The sequence below is a fragment of the Lissotriton helveticus genome, chromosome 5_1, assembly GCF_964261635.1.
Source record: "Lissotriton helveticus chromosome 5_1, aLisHel1.1, whole genome shotgun sequence".
Lineage (NCBI taxonomy): Eukaryota > Metazoa > Chordata > Amphibia > Caudata > Salamandridae > Lissotriton > Lissotriton helveticus.
The window spans coordinates 670,127,920-670,144,339 of record NC_136065.1 but is presented as its reverse complement, the minus strand read 5'-3'; the positions used below and the strand labels follow the sequence as shown (position 1 = coordinate 670,144,339).

General features: G+C 45.8%; 1 protein-coding gene and 1 long non-coding RNA gene across 3 annotated transcripts in view; one reads left to right on the top strand and one right to left on the bottom strand.

The window, feature by feature from the left end:
- Positions 1-16,420, bottom strand: part of LRRC20 (leucine rich repeat containing 20) — a 1,483,106-nt gene that overhangs the window by 1,094,414 nt on the left and 372,272 nt on the right. The window lies entirely within an intron of this gene.
- Positions 1-16,420, top strand: part of LOC144753337 (uncharacterized) — a 136,216-nt gene that overhangs the window by 27,040 nt on the left and 92,756 nt on the right. For both annotated transcript variants that reach the window (XR_013594304.1, XR_013594303.1), the window contains exon 2: positions 13,104-13,156. This is a non-coding gene — a long non-coding RNA (uncharacterized LOC144753337). The remainder of the gene's footprint in view (positions 1-13,103; positions 13,157-16,420) is intronic.

The window sequence follows — 16,420 nt, the reverse complement described above, 5'->3', positions numbered from 1 at the left end:
TGACAGGTCATCATGCAACTTTTTCATATACGTAGCTAAATCACTGCAAATACAAACGATATCACTCCAATCTTTGTTGAACTAGGTAAGAACTTTTTGCAGTAGCATTCCAAGTGACACTGCGTTCCATGTTTTCCAAAGGTATGCTGTCATCTTTTCATCACTAGCCCAGATGCTTAGTGACAGTACTGTTTTCACATATACCGGTCACTACACCTTGCATTAAGTGTTTTAAGTCTGGGGTGTTTGGCAATTCACCTACTATCAATACCAACTCACTAGAAAAGGGGGCTGATGTAGCAAGGGTTTTTACCCCTTTTCTGTGAGTAAATGTGAAGGTACATATTGTGAAAGAATCTTATGAAACCAGCCGTTTTACTTATCAGTAACAGAATCAAATATAGCAAGAACATCAAATATGATTTTGATATTTCCTGATTCTCTACAGTTTATAAAATAATTAAACAAGACCTAAAGCACGCTTCTTATCCCTGCAGTTTAGACCAAAGACCACAAAATATAAAAACTCAAAAGGAAGAAGAAACATTATTTTAGTGACATGCCTAACTAACAAAACTCAAGCAAAATAATGTTATCCCAGTCTTTCTTGCTGCTACCTTGTATAACAAAGTTACATTGTGTTGGCCCCATCAAGAAAAAAATATACTCTTCTCACTCTCCTTTTCCTTTCTTTGAATGACATTTAGTTTGTGGTTGTGTAGGTATTTTTTCAGTGTTTATATGTTTAAAATGGTGAGGGCTAGTTCCCTTTCAGTGGGGTTTTAAACTTAAAACAGGAGAGGCTATGCATAATGTACTAACTAATATAATCCACAGTTGCGAGACACCATAAACACATAGGTTCCAAAGACGAGTGGTTGCATGAGAAAAGCTCCCCAAGAAGCTTTGGAAATGGTTTGAGCCCACATTTTATTAGCTGACGCTGAACGCAAATGTCTGTTTTGGATGTACCATCTAAGTTTGTCTCTGAGCCGGGTAGGGCCTACCAGAAAGAGAGATATATGCACTATGCAAAGTGCTTTAAACGCAATTTTGTTTTGATGGACAGCCAGTGAAAATGGTGCCTGGCTTTTGACATGGGTTCAAATGTTTATATCTTTTTTTGCACCCAGATTGCTGCATTCTGCAGCCTCTGGAGTCTATTCAAAACATTCTCTTGAGCTCCCACATAAAGAGCATTACAGTAGTCCAACTTTGAATGCACCAGGGAGGTGACCCCCAATCCTCTACAAGTCTAACGGGATACAATGTGGGAACACACGCCTTGGTTTCCCCGGGGGGTAGTGGAAGTAGCAACAACAATGTGGGGGTGGTAAGACAGCAAACAATTGATATTTTGCCTACCAAACATGCCAAGGCAACCGAGGGGAGGGTGGGGCAACCAGCTCAGCCGCAAGACCTGAGGGGTCAGGTTGCACCGTCGCAGGTGGTACAGTATCAGGTGGTAACAAACCAACTGGCAGTGCCCAAACAGGTACTGGCCCTGCTTGCGGGTTCCCTTGGACTACAGTGGCTTGTGCTTGCAAATACAAGTCCTGCTGACATCGTCAGAAGCAATGTCAACCCTGCAGCTTTGGTATGGGGGGACTGCAGCGTCCAGTGTGACAGCGCAGATAGGCATGCCAGCTCTTCACAGGGCGGTGGTCTGGGTATTGGTCAAGATGCTCATTGATGGGTTGTAGTTCTGGGGACTCCTTCCAACAACATAGTGACAGCAACGACGAGCACTGAGCAGATTCTGGCATATGGGCAGGCAGGGGGTTTAACAGTCCCTCATTCTGCCCAGATATCCCATTTGCCAGCAGTAGTTTTCAGAAGTGCCAATCCAGCACTCTGCCCACTAGGGTCAAGAACGTGGCATACACCAGCTGAAATGAAAGAAAGAAAATGTAAAGGAGAGTTTTGCGATGTCTTTGACCTTATTATTGCAGGGGTACTGCCGGAGAAGGAGCGGCAAGCCAGGGATGGAGATTTTCATCCTAAGAAACAGTGGATTGAGAGATCACTGCCGAATTGGGGGACAGGCTTTGCCATTTATGCGGTGATCCCTACAGAGAAGCTTCCCTCCTTGTCTCCACAAATCCTGGGTTACATTTCCCTCATTCATAGTGCAGCCTCAGACTTCCCTGGGACAGATTGGATGCAGTACCACATGAAGTTGAGGCGGATGAAGACCTTTTGCCCTGAAATCACATGGGATCAGAGGGAAATTAATCTGGGGCATGCATAATTCAAAGTCACACACCGTGCAGCTAAGGTGCACCATTCCTATCAGCCCAGTAGACAAGGGGATGAAAAGAGAAATGCATGTTGGCAATTCAAATGGAAATAATGTGCAAAAGGGGCTTCTCACATAAATTCAAGCACATTTGTTCCTCATGTGGTGGACAGCGACACCCCGGAGCTAAATGCTTCAAGAAATTCAGGAAGCCCAGGGACAAGGCAGCTAAACCTCATTATTTTAACTCCTCCCTTATCATCACATACTGAACAGGAACAGCCAGATAGAGTCTTCAGGAGACAGGCCACTCCCTGAAAATAATCTCCAAAATCAGATTTTGGTACAACATTCATTAACCATAGCAGTATCCCGTCCATTTGCAGGTCCTGGGCCCCCTGCTGGGGAGATATAAAGAGGCGCCCGAGGCTCAGACCCTTTATTATGGTTTTCAGAGATGGATTTCACATACCAGCCAATTTAATTCACACCCTCTACCCCCTAACAATGAAAATTCAGTTGTAGATCAGCCCATTATTGCCAAGGAAAAGATTTTTAAAGAGGTGCAGGCAGGTAGGGTGACTGGCCCTTTCTTCAAGCCACCATTAGATAATCTGGTCTGCTCCCCTCTGGGTCTGGTACCCAATAAAGAATTTGGCGATACAGACTCATTCACCACCTTTCCTCTTCCCAGGTCATTCAGTAAATGATGGGCTAGATGCCAGCATGTGTGTGGTCTGATACACGTCATTTGATGAGGCCCTTAACAAGCGGTGAGTGCTGGGTAGAGGGGCCCTCATGGTCAAACCTGACAGCTAGTCAGCATTCAGGCTGATGCCAGTGCATCCACAAGTGCTACACCAACTAGCCCATGCCGATGGGTTAAGCAGTTGTGTGTACACATTTTGAAACGTTTAGTCATTTCCTGGAATGGGCAGTTTGAGATCTGGTGGTGTCAGGTAACATTGTTCATTACCCGAGTGACTTCCTCTTCATATGCCACCAGGGTCCCAGGAGTGCAACCCCTGCAAGGTTTCCAAGAACTAGCTAAAGTAGTGGGGGTCTGTTAGAAATGGGGGTCTCTAGCTGGCAGAGTAGGTACCTTTGTCCAAGTAGTGACCCTTCTTCCTAGACAGGGTAATGGGGATACATTTTTAAATAACCCCTGCTCATCCCCTTGGTAGGTTGGCTCGAGCAGACATGCTGTTCTGAGAGGCAGCGTGTAAAACATTTGTGAACACGTACAGTAATACAGTGAAAACACTACAAATGAATACCACATCAGTTTAGGAAAATAAGTAATCTTTTTCTAAACCGCAATAAGAGCAAAACAACAAAAATCCACAATACTGTAATAAAACAGTGACTTTCAAATGGTAGAAATAGTCCAGTTCAAAGCAAATTACAGATGCACCACTTTTTACACAAAGTACCTTGAATGCATCGCGCACACAAACAAAAAGGTTTCACAGAGAAGGTGAAGCATTGGTTCCTTACACTCAGGGAAGGCGATGCGTCGGTTCTTTGCTCCGGGGGAGGTGATGCGTCGGTTCCTTACTGCTGTGTAGGGGAGGTGATGCGTCGGTTCCTTACTGGAGAGGAGGTGATCTGTCGGTTTCTTACTGCGTCTCCCAACGATGCGACAGACCTGGCTCCTCGATGCGATGCGACGATCCGCGATGATGATTGGATTCTTGCAGCTGCACAGCAGGGTTTTTGTCGGACTCGGTACGGTGATCTTGGACTCCGGAGACCGGTGTGTCATGGGGCTGAGCCTTGCATTCACAAAGTGTTAGGTTGACATGAGCTTATTAGGCGTTTAAACACCATTTTTCCTTTCTGCTGCCTTTTGCACATGGCACACACTTTATTAAATGTTTAGAGTTTAGCAGAGTGTTTAGCTTCACACGAGAATAATGTGTTTTTCTACATTAGTAGCCTTGCTTGATAAGCTTAGTCTGAACAGTGAGTGCCGAGACCTTCAAGGTTATTTCAACACTGTGGTTGTTGTTCGAACTGATCCACGCACGTTCTAGACATAACACATATGCAGTTGTGGCCACCTGTGATATTGGCGCGTTTGATAATGCACAGCGTAGGCATGATCACACAGACTTGGAGAACATTCGTATGCTGAGAGCTTGTGCAGATTTTCATGTGATCCACTTCTGCTAATACCAGAGGTATGGGGCCACCTATGTAATCCCAAGAGACCTTCTGTAGTTATAAAATAACCTACTAGCAAGGGAGGGTGAAATATAAGTATATTTTAAACCTGTTGCCAATTAGCATTATAACATGCTTTCTCCCTTTGTATTTTATGGACTAGTAACTATGCTGACAATCTTGTTTCTAATAATATGTCTGCTTGTATTAGCTAAGATGCTGCGCATGAGAACACGGCATTAGAAATAAATATTTCAAACTTGCACGTGTCTCTTTTTACTCCCTGTTTTGGACTGGTATGAGAGTGTAACGAAAGAGTGTTCATGTTTTTCACATTGCATGAGGTAACCTAAGTCGCATGTTCTGGGTTGTCTAATCATTGGTATTTTGGAAGAGCCAATGTGACACTGATGCTTGTCTGGTAAGGGATTTTGGGTACTAAGGTGAGTTTTGGCACACCCTAATTCACTCAGGTCCCAGGTCCCTGTGCACTGTTCTGTGTAGGAGCAGAATCCCTGCAACAGGTGCACTCGATGTGGCATGTGGCATTTTCTCGAGCCATGGGCAGGCGCTGCATTGGTTTCTTCAGCGCTGCGTCAGAAACAAGTACGGATGTGATGCGCTTCCCGTCGTTGCGTTGCTTTTCCAGCTCCCAGCAGCCACAACATCCTCCAGAGGCCAAGAACAGCTACCAGCACCTCTTGGCAGGTCAGAACTCACAGCAAGGAAGTTCAGGGGAGCTGGTGGTGAAGTCTTAGTGTCCCTGGGACTTCAGAACAGGAAGCAAGCTCTTCTTCAAGCCTTTGGAGATCTTTCTCAAGCATGGGACATAGCAAACAGCAACGTCCCTTTCCCTTTCCTTGGCAGAAAGTAGCCCCTGCAGGCCAACCCCAGACAGCAAACAGCACAGGGGCAGTATTCATCCTTAGTTTCTCCAGCTCTTCTCCTTGGCAAAGGTTCCTCTTGTTTCCCAGAAGTGGTCTAAAGTTAAGGGGTCTGGGCCCCATTTTTTATAGCACAAATCCTTTGTACTCTGGTGGCCCATTCAGGTGATAAAGAAATCTCCTGCCCTAATCTAAATTCAGCCCAGGTCTATTCAACCCAGCCCCGACTCATCCAGAAACAAGCATTTACAATGCAACGGTTTCGCCTTTGGAAAAGTTTAAGCTATTGGCATTGTGAACGACAAACTTTTCATTTATGTGTTGGTTTTGAAAACAGATAAATAAATGGCATTGTCATTTACAATGGCAATAGCTTAATCTCTCGCAAATGCGATTTGTATTGCAACTATTTCAGTTATCATTTTGCACTACGATGAAAACTGTGTAAATGCCTTTCAATCATGCCAGATAAACAGCTGGATCCTTGAAGCACTCCCTGGAATTTCCTGTCGAACCACAGCAGGGCACAGGACAAAAGCACGGTCTGTATGTGGGACAGGGGAGCACAGCGCGCTGTTACTGTGATCAGCATGCCATCTCTGCTACACATTCATTTGTGCTTAAGACTATTTCCATACAGCAGAGTGCATGCCAAGCAAGGCGCACGTGGCTCACAGATTTATCGCGCCTTCCCCTCTGAGGGCATCCTGTTTGGACTTCTCATGATCGAGCACTGGAGTGTGGGCAGGAACCATCACTGCACTTCCTGTAGAGGGCATCTGTCATCGTTAAGCACTGAGGCCAAGACGTGAGGAAAATGAAAGTTGAACTTCTCTTAACCCCATGCATGAATACCGAACCTGTCCACCTAAACCCCGGTGAAGAGCTTTAAAGGTAGCAGTGAACCACTGAGGTGCTAGCTACCTCTATAGAGAGGCCATGGACTGAATAGGAACATATGCTGCATGGGTAAAGTCTTGTATTGTAAAAATAATGTTATTGGTGTGGTAATTTATGTACATTTTGACTGGAATTATTAACAATCGTGAGCTGGCACAAGTAGAAAAGAATGCAGGAATCGTGCGCTGCCGCAAGGGGCGCCACGAGAAAAGAATACAGAAAGTGTTATCTTCCTACGGGGTTGCCACTAGTGCAGGTATGGGAATACCCGGACCTGTGAGCTGCCACAAGGACCCCTGGCACTGAGTATGCGCAATCAAAGAAGTTTGAGCTGCCTACAACCCGGCATGTCACGGGTGCATGCTGGAAACGCTAGAAATTGTGAATTACACCAGGAGACTAGGAGAATGCCAGCGCTGCGAGGTGCCGCCAGGGCCCCGATGTTAGATGCTACGAATGCCAGGGGCTGAGCTGCCACCACGGCCCACACTGTTGTAGGCTGTGAAAGGCGGGAGCTGTGAGCTGGCACCTGGGCCCCCTCCGTGCCTACGGGTGGTGCCTATTTCTATTACCCAGTCACTCACAGTGATGGCAATGGCTGATGTGGGGTGACCGTCTGCCACGTGCCGAAGTGGGCAAAGAAAAGATAAATATGAATAGGGCCGGGGTAAAAATAGACGGAAAATACACGGTGAAGGGAGCAGCCTCCCCAGAGAGCTCTGGCTGCGAGTCCTGCACGGCCTGGAGCTGTGTTTCGGAGTCCTGGGTGCATGGCAGGGGGCACTGCTCGGGCTCCTCTCCCAGCTGCCGCTGCTGCTCGGGCGCCGTGTCTCACCGCAGCCTCAGACCCTCCCTGCGCGACCTCTCACACACATTCCACGCAGGCACGCGGGACTCTACTGCCTGCTCTGACCTAAACCTATTATAGAGCAAAGACGGTGATGAGGCGAGGCGCCGCCCGACTGGGGAGACATGTCGGGGACAATCCCAAGGGGAGACATGTCGAGGCTGCTGTAGGCAAGAAGAAAGGAGGGGGCGGGGAGAGGGCGACACAAAGAGCTGCAGGAAGCAGCGTGACTCACCTGCAGCCTTCAGCCAGTACCGCGTCCGTGCTTCGGTGAGAGAGGAGCGCTCCAAATGGCCACGTTTCTCTGGCTGAGGAAGCGCTCGGCTCCCAGTGAAAACGTGCGCCGTGGCGCGGCCGCACGTTGGGGCACCTGGGAGCTGTAGTCTCCGTCCATTCGGGTTTATGAGCGCCTCATTCACGCACATATTTATTTATGTAATGCGATTTTCTATAGCGCTCACATTACCCGAAGGGGTCAGAGCGCTTTACAAAAGAGCCACTTGCGATACATAAGGACTTTGGATTCCATGAGCTACATAAAAGATACAAACAGAAGCAAGTCAGGTCCCGGGCCGGCAGCCCATCACAGCGCGGCCCGGGGAATGACGTCACGGGGGTGTCCCGGCCGGCAGATTCGGGGGCGTGTTTTTCGTGCTCTCCCCTTCCCATTGGCTGGAAGGTAAAATTCCAGCCAATGGGAAGAGGAGAGGGCGGGACTTAAAAAAACACACGGAAACGCCCCCGAATTGCGTTTTCAGGGGAAAGCGTGATTGACAGCCTCTGTCTCCCAATGGCTAGCCTCCATTTATGGAGCTAGCCAATGGGAGACAGAGGCTGGACCAAAGCCCATATGTAGGATCATGAGATTTCGCTCTGGGCGGAGCAACTGCTACGCAGTTGCAACGCCAGGGCGAAACCTAAAAAGGCGGGACACACATCAACACCCCCTGTGGCCATCTGAGAAACTGCACACCCCCAGCCCCTGTCATTCCAAAGCCAGACAGTCAATACACAAACCTAGCAGAGGCACACTGGATGACTAAGCAAGAAAATACCTACTTTCTAAAAGTGGTATTTTGAAACCCAGAATATAAAATTCCTCCTTACTAAAAGATGCATCTTTATATTCTGAGTGCAGGCATACTAGACTCCATTTTCCTATCTTGTCCCAATGGGAAGTTATATTTATAAGATGTTATAAATAAACTCACATTCTATCCTATAGGACAGATAGCCTTTCAATTGCAAAAAACAAAATTGGCAGTATTTCACTATCAGGACATGCCACACACATCAGGGCATGCCCTACCTTTCACATATACTGCACCCTGCCCACAAAGATACCTTGGGCCTACCTTAGGGGTGACTCACATGTACGAAAAAAGAAGGTTAGGGCCTGGCAAGTGGGTGCACTTGCCAGGTCAACATGGCAGTACCAAACTGCACACAGACACTGCAGTGGCAGGTCTGAGTTACATTTACAGGCTTCTCATGTGGGTGACCGAATCAGTGCTGCAGGCCCACAAGCAGCATTTGATTTACAGGCCCTGGGCACACACAGTGCACTGTACTAGGGACTTACCAGTAAATCAAATATGCCAATCATGGAATCACCAATCCATAAATACATAAATACAATTTACAGGGAGAGCATATGCATTTTAGCACTGATCAGCAGTGGTAAAGTGCCCAGAGTCATAAAACCAACAAAAAACAGGTCAGAAACAGGAGGCCAAGAAGTCTGGGGATAAACCCGCTGGACAAGCCAGGTCTAACAGGGTCCCACTAGCCAGAGAAAAAACAGAGGGCCCCAGTATTAGGCTGACCTTTCTAGGCATTGAGATTGATTCTGAGGCTGGAGTATGCAGGCTACAACTCAATAAAGTTGAGGTATTCCCGATAATCTTATTGGATTGCCTGAGTTCTACCAAGGTGACACGCCATCAGTTACAGAGTTTTGTGTGGAGCATAAATTTGCGCTCAGGTTCATCCCCATGGGGTAGGTCTTTTCCAGAAACATTGCATGGGCCATGTCAGCTTGAAAGCATAGCATCACCACACCCACCTCTCAAGAGAGGTTAGAGAGAATCTTCATATCTGGGTAGAGTTCTTTCAAGATTTTAATGGCTCAGTGATTTGGCAGCGGCTGGCATAGAGTAATGCTGAACTACACCAGTACACAGATGGGGCTGGGAGCGTGGGTTTTGTAGCCATCCTGGGGAACAAGTGGTGTATGTAGCACTGGCTAGAGGACTAGGTTGACCAATAACCTAACATTCCTTGAGATCTTTCCCATTATTGTGTCATTACATATTTGGAGGTCTCAGCTATCTAGCATTGGAATTATTTTCAGGTCAGACAACATGTCAGTCATCTCTCCATGAATAACCAAAGAGTGCAGTGCCCATTTGTCCTACGCCTTCTCAAATCTGAATCAAATCTATGATTCAGCTCTGCCTCACAGAGAATATGCACTTCATGGCAAAGCATATTGCAGGAGTTAAGAACACACAAGCTGATGCCCAGTCTCTCTTTAAATTGGCAGATTTCAGAACCAACCGACAAGGAGATATCGTTCCCCGCGAGCCTATGGAAGCTTGGTGTCCCATTGTTACGGAGCTGATAATAGCTGCACTGACGCCTGGAACAAAGCAAACATATGAAGTTGCATGATGGACATATCAAGTATTAATGCCAGAGTGTATAAAGGAGTGTCTCTTTACAAACAACCAGTGTGTTGTCTTTTTTGGGTGTTCAATGGAAGGCAGGAAAGTCAGTGGCAGCAGTGAGGAGACAGCAATCAGCAATTGCCATCCTTCATGGACTAATGGGGTGGCAGACCCCAACAAGGACTTTAGAGTATAAAGGCACTTAGTACCATGATAGTGCCTGCCAGCTAGGATAGCAGAAAACTGATTGACGTAGCTAGACTATACCAGCTTTTACGTGTCTTACCCAATGTATGTTCTTGCCATTTTGAGGTCATGCTTTTCAGCGTGGCTTCTTCCCTGGCCTTATTCAGAGCATTCCGAATTTCAGAATCAATAACTAAGTCACAGGCTGACACACAAGTGGGGATTAAGTGAGAGGACTTGGTACTTGGCCTGCATTCACTGACCTGTTAGTCAGGAGATCCAAAACTGATGCGAGGGGTAAGGCCATATCGGTACAGCTAGGCGATGCATCATCCTGCCATGACTGTCCAGTTTCTCTGGTCAGAGATTACCTGTGAGTCAGACTACCAGAGGGGCACCCCAGTACCCTGGTGCATACAAATGGGCCGGGCGCAGTTTACATGAATCTGCCAGAGGCCCTGGGAGTGTTGGGGTTGTCCACAGTAGAGTTTTACTTTACACTCATTTTGGATTGAGGCAGCCACAACTGCAGCAGGAATGAGAATGTCACCAGCGGGGATTAAGGCTACTGGAAGGCGGAAGTCCAGTTGCTTTGAATGCTATGTCCGATCTCATTTGGCATAGGATGAGTGGGTAGAACTCTCCCCCGCCCTATCCCCTCAACACTACTTTGGAGAGCGGTGAGTGACAGCCTCTGTTTGGTTTGTGTCGTTACAGGGAAAACCATCAAGGTGTGTTGACTTGGGGATTCAGTAGTGAACAGTGCAGCAAAGAAATTCCATGACACTATCTGGTAGAGGAGACCCAAAATGGAGCGCAACTGGTTGGATGTGGCTGGCCTTAAGCTATGACACCTGCTGGTACGGTTGAGTGAGGAGCTTCAGCTTGGCTGGCTTCCCAAGCTAGACATTCTACTCGTTCATGTCAGGGGGAATGACATGATCCCGATGGGGCGTTGGGGAGTACATGAAAAGCTCATATGGATGTTAGCTAAACTGCGCCATTTGCTCCTGGGCTCCCTGGTATTGTGGTCTGAGGTCATCCCTGAGGGGCGATGGCCTGACGATGCTAACCCTGAGAGAATTAATAAGTCAGTGAAAAAGCTCAACCATTCGGTGAAACTATTCTGAGGATGGCATCCATAGACACAATTAGGCACAGCTACTAAACCTGGGTAATTCTGAAATCCTTGATGAAGGCATTTACCTGTCATAGGCAGGGTTTGAGGCATTCCCTCAAACAAGCTTTGGGGCAGTTGATGAAAAAAGGAAAATCTTGGCAGGGCAGATTCGCAACTGACCTCTCCACCCTCTGGCCCATTGGAGCTGTATAGCGACACTGATGCTTGAGGGCACTAAGTTGCCCAGTTGGCCACCTCCTTCAGGAGAAGTCTTTCAGGGGTGAGGCTGGTTGGAAGGGAGGGCTGACCTGCTGGTGGCCCTACACTTCTAGTCCTATCTAGGAGACCCTGGAGATTATGTAGGGCATGACCAAGTGTCATGGGATGCCCTGGTAGTGATCAATGCGCTATGCGGTCTCTGGAGCTGTTAGAAATGGTTGCTGTGTCAGTTCATCTCACCTGGTCTTTCTGTACTATGTTGCCCCCAAATGGGGATGTAAATAGGATATGTGCAATGCGTGTTCAGGTTTGCTGTGTGTTTTGCAATATTTTCTATTGTATTATGTAATTGGGTTGCAGTGGTTATTATAACACCTTGTTTAATGTGAAGTAAATTTGCTATGTCATAACCCAAGAAGTTGAGTTTGTTACCTTTGTGGAGGGGAGAGGTAAACGTGCACTTTGTATGGTGTTTGACCCCCATCTCCATTGCACGAGTGAGCGCACAATGGCCAAGAGCCCATCAGCCATTTGCAGGTGTGCATCATTATTCACTCTAACATGGAGGACGTGGTTAGGAACCGGAAGTGGTAATGAGCTATGCGATGGATGGGAGGGGCAGAGTAGGGGCCTTTAAAAGTGGGCTACCCCCTGGTGACCCTTTCTTTGTCCCCTGATGTGCTGCTGGAGTCACGGACTGAATTTTTGCCACCCACCCACCCCAACATGTCTACATTGGAATCCATTGTAGCCATGTAATGGCACTGATGGTTGCGGGCACTAAGTTATCTGGTTTGCTGCCTCCTTCCGGAGAAGCCTTTCAGAGGTGAAGCTGGCTGGAAGGGGGACCTGACCTGCCGGTTGCCCTACACTTCTAGCCCCACCTGGGGTACCATGGAGTTTTTGTGGGCCATGACCAAGAGTCATGTGATGCCCTGGCAAGAACCAATGTACTATGCGGTCTCTGGAGCTGTCAGAAATGTTTAATGTGTCTGTTCCACCTGGTCTTTCTGTACGATGTTGTCCCCAAATGTGGATATAAATAGGAAATGTGCAATTCCATGTTCAGGCTTGCTGTATATTTTTCAATATTTTCTATTGTGTAAGTTTGCCTCCATCTCCATTGCACAAGTGAGCACACTTATAAGACAGTTTTTTTTTATTTGTGGAGACTCCACAGTCGTAAAGATATTACTAGTAAAATACCTTTGTGAATAGCAAAAAATCGCAAACATACATAAAAGTGTATGTTTATCTTTGTGAATCAGGCTCTGGGTGTATTTGTAGGTGTAAAATACTCCCTCATGTCTTCCGGTGGAAGCACTTGCTGGAAGGTGGAATGATTCACCAATCAGCCAACAGCATAAAGTAGGAGAGTGATAATCTTATTGGTGGAGCCAAAGCCTACTCTATAGCAATTTTAAAGAATGTGTTAAAAAAAAAGCTGCACTGTCTAGACAACTTAAAAAATGGCAAATTGTTTAAGGGCGTGACAAGAGCTGAACATTTCACAGCAATTCACTTTTAGAGGAAGACTCATGAAAAAATGGGATATGAATATGGGACTAAGCCTGTGCCAAATATTTGTTTTCTTGATTTATTGGATGGTAAAGTATCAAGCTGAGATTCGAGTAAATGAGTTTCATGCTGATTGCCTAATAATATGTGAAGTATGTGCAATATGCCACAAGCCTCTATTCTGAGAGAAGTTCAACGGAGATTTGAGGAATTCTACTTCAGAAGGTGTAGAAAAGTGGACGCAATATTCCAAATTTTCTGGGGATTTGACGGGAAATACAAGTTTTTTTTGTCAAACAATGTTTTAAATGAAAAGTCTTTTTTTTATTCTGTCTACTTTTCTGACCCTACACAGGAGTGTAAGCACGTTTAGAGTGGGGAAGTGAACCATTAGTTCCAGTGGTGTTGGTGAGTAAAGAACGTATAAGATAAATTTATTTCCATGTAAATATTACCTTTATTTTGTAGCCCAGGGCACACAGTAAGGACGATAAAGTGCACATATTTGGCCAATTTTCACAAGAAGTGTGGAGAAGGGAAAGACTTTTACAGAAAAGGAAAATGTTTCAAAATTATTACAAAAACATATTTTTGTATTTCTTTATTTTCCAGCCCTATTAAGGTAAGTGCCAGCGTAACATGGGAGACAAAGCACACTATAGTTCAGTTTTCACAGGAGGTGTGTGGGAAGAATGTACTTTACATGGAAACACACTTCCATATAAATAAAAAAGAAATAAAACATGTAGTTAAGAAAATTCTTTAATTGTCCACTTCTTCACACTTAAGTACCAATGCTGTAAGGTGAGGGAGTGCACTAATAGACCCTATTTTCCTAGGATATTTGAAGAACAGAAAGACACTATAAGGGAATCTATTTTTCAAGAAAATGAAAACCGAAGGTGCTCGCGCTGCTCAATCCTGCTCGATCAAGTAGGGATGCACGGAGGATTTGTGATGAGGTATCTGCTATTACCAGGGAACCAAACCGCAGAGAGGATTATAAGATTATCAAGAGACCAAAAAGTAGCTTTGAGCAAGACACATATGAACTGGACCGTGCCAAAAATCATTCAGTGAGTGGGGATGCCATTAGATGAGCATAACATCAGGGGGAGCTCCTCCGATAAGGCGGAGAAGCATCACCCCATTGCTGAAAGGAAGCAGATTAAAAATAAAATGATAATAAAATTATTTGATTATCATTTTATTTTTAACCTTCTTCCCAGTCCGCGGAGTTGAGAGCAGGGCGTGGCCATCCTCTCTATCCCAGTGTCATCAGCTAGGGAGGAGTAGTGGTTGGCTCACTTTAAGTGTGAATATGTCTGTTTGGCTGGCCTTCTTAGACTGGCCAAACAGACATGCGCACTTAGCATTTCTCCAACTGGCTGTGTTGCACAGCCGGGTGGAGACACAGCGCAGATTCCAAGGCACTAACTGAGCGGCATTTCAGTCTGCTCAGGCCAATCGCGATCCCGCTTTCATGTGGGAGCAATGTCGTGATTGGGTGGGGACGGGAGCAGAGGAGCACAGAGGCAGCGTCCGGCAGCAGCAGCCGCAGGTAAGTTCTTTTAGGGTTTTTTGATTATTACCCCCCGCCCTACCAAGTGTTATTGGCAGAAGCTGCTACTGCATAAAATGCATGCTGAAGCTCTGTGCCCAGCAAGAGCAAAGACTACACCAGGAAAAGGTGACTTGACTGGAAGGACTAAGCAAAAGACATGCATTGCGAAGAATAAAAGAAGAACACAAAGTACACTGCCCTGCATTCAGAGATCCTGCTTTTTCAGCTCAAGAACCCAAGATTTATCCGTCTGACACTTGGTAATAATCTGAGCCTGCAGTGTCAACTGCTGATGGCATGGCAGTTTCGGCCATGGCCCAGCTCAACCCCAAGTACAGCTTTGTTCAGAACAAAGCTGTGGTTGTGCTTTTGCTCCTTAAAAGGGAGAGGACAAACCTTGTGCCTACTGACAGCAGTGAGTGGGAAGAGCTCAAGCATATTGCTGTGCTGTACATCTAGCCTGGGGGACTTTCCACCCGCTGAGCCAGCAGTTTCCCTGTGTGTGATGACTGCAATGTGAAAGACCCCGAGCCTCCCACTGTTTGGTCTTCCTGAAGACAACACACCTCACAGCGAAATTCTCGCCACCCCAATGAGGCCTCCCATTGTGCTCCAAGCCTACCATGAGACCCAAAACCCAACTAGTTAATGCCCAATTCATTGGTTGATTGAGCACATTTACTCACTTGAAAGTGACTTCACTGCACTCAGTGCCAATCCATCAGTTAATCTTCATGCTGTCTGAGTTACGCTGCACCGCCAGCAACATCCCTCTGAAGCATTCCTTAGCATTGAAAAGACTCTGGCACAGAACTGTCTGGGTTCTTACCCTGCAGATCTGAAACGTCACCAATAAGGCAGGCGCTAGAACACCTTCCTGATCCCAAGCAGTTTAAAAACATTTAGGCCACCCTCCATAGAAGCATACATAAGCACTAAGTAAAACATTGTGACTATGCTATTGAACATTTAATTGTGAAAACAAAAGTGTTTGTCGTTACAAAAAAATGATAACACTGATTGAACGTCGATCTTACTGTGCTCAGTAGTGTCAAGTCAGTGATTTCAGGTGTGACATATTTGTTGGGGATTATTTCACAAAATGGTTATAAAGATATCTGCAGTTCTTTTGTATATCAGATTTTTTTTATGTAGTCCAGTATGGCAAGCTCTGTGAATGTTGTTTTCCAAATTTCGTGCAAAAATAGGGAGAAAAACGGAGCTAGGTCTAACTTGGGAAAACGTTGCCTCTCTCGTCCATTTTAGATGTTACATTGTGGTAACCCATGTGATCATTTCTACTATTTGCACTGTGTATAATAAAGAATCTGTTAGCCTTGCTGTAAAAGATTGAAACTTTCCCAGCCACACGGGATGAGAATGTACCTTTCCAAGGACAAATCAAACAGTCCCAGATTTGTTACATACAATGTAACAAATCATGCTTCATTTAAACACCTGAACTCAATGTTGTAAATATTTCTTACTGCTTACTTCTCATTGGTCTAAAGCCTGCAAAACATGTACCCATCTAGTGGATGTACGAAACTCTTTGTGTAAAGTCCAAAAAAGAGCGTCAATTCTCCATATTAGGATTCCCTTTCCCACCCTTTTAAGGTGAATCAATGCTGGTTTACCGGAACCTTTGAGCTTTCAACTACTAATTATTGATCTGTCGGTTATTAGTGTTGTTGATCGATGGCCTAGCTTATGCATTTTCATAAATGACTTAGTAACTTTAAGTCAATCTTCAAACTTTAGACCTTGTCTGTTCTTCTTCATTCTGAAATACTTTCCTCTCTATTATCTGAAATTCAAGAATTGATTTACAAGAAAGATGTGTCCAGTGAAGAGCATCAAAGACCGATAGGAACTACACCACTCATGGACCGGGTGTTGGTGCGCATTGGAAAGTAAATCTGATACAGGGTTGCACTTGAACAGCTCTATGGGGAAGTTATTGCTCCCCACACTGCCTAAATAAAGGATTTCCCAGAGGTAGCATCGGTTCAGTAATAAAACCCTTGCTCAGTTGAGCAGGAAAACAATTAACAAAAAATGCATGGTGTGTTGCATGCAGGAAACAAACCAAGCAACTATTTAGCTAA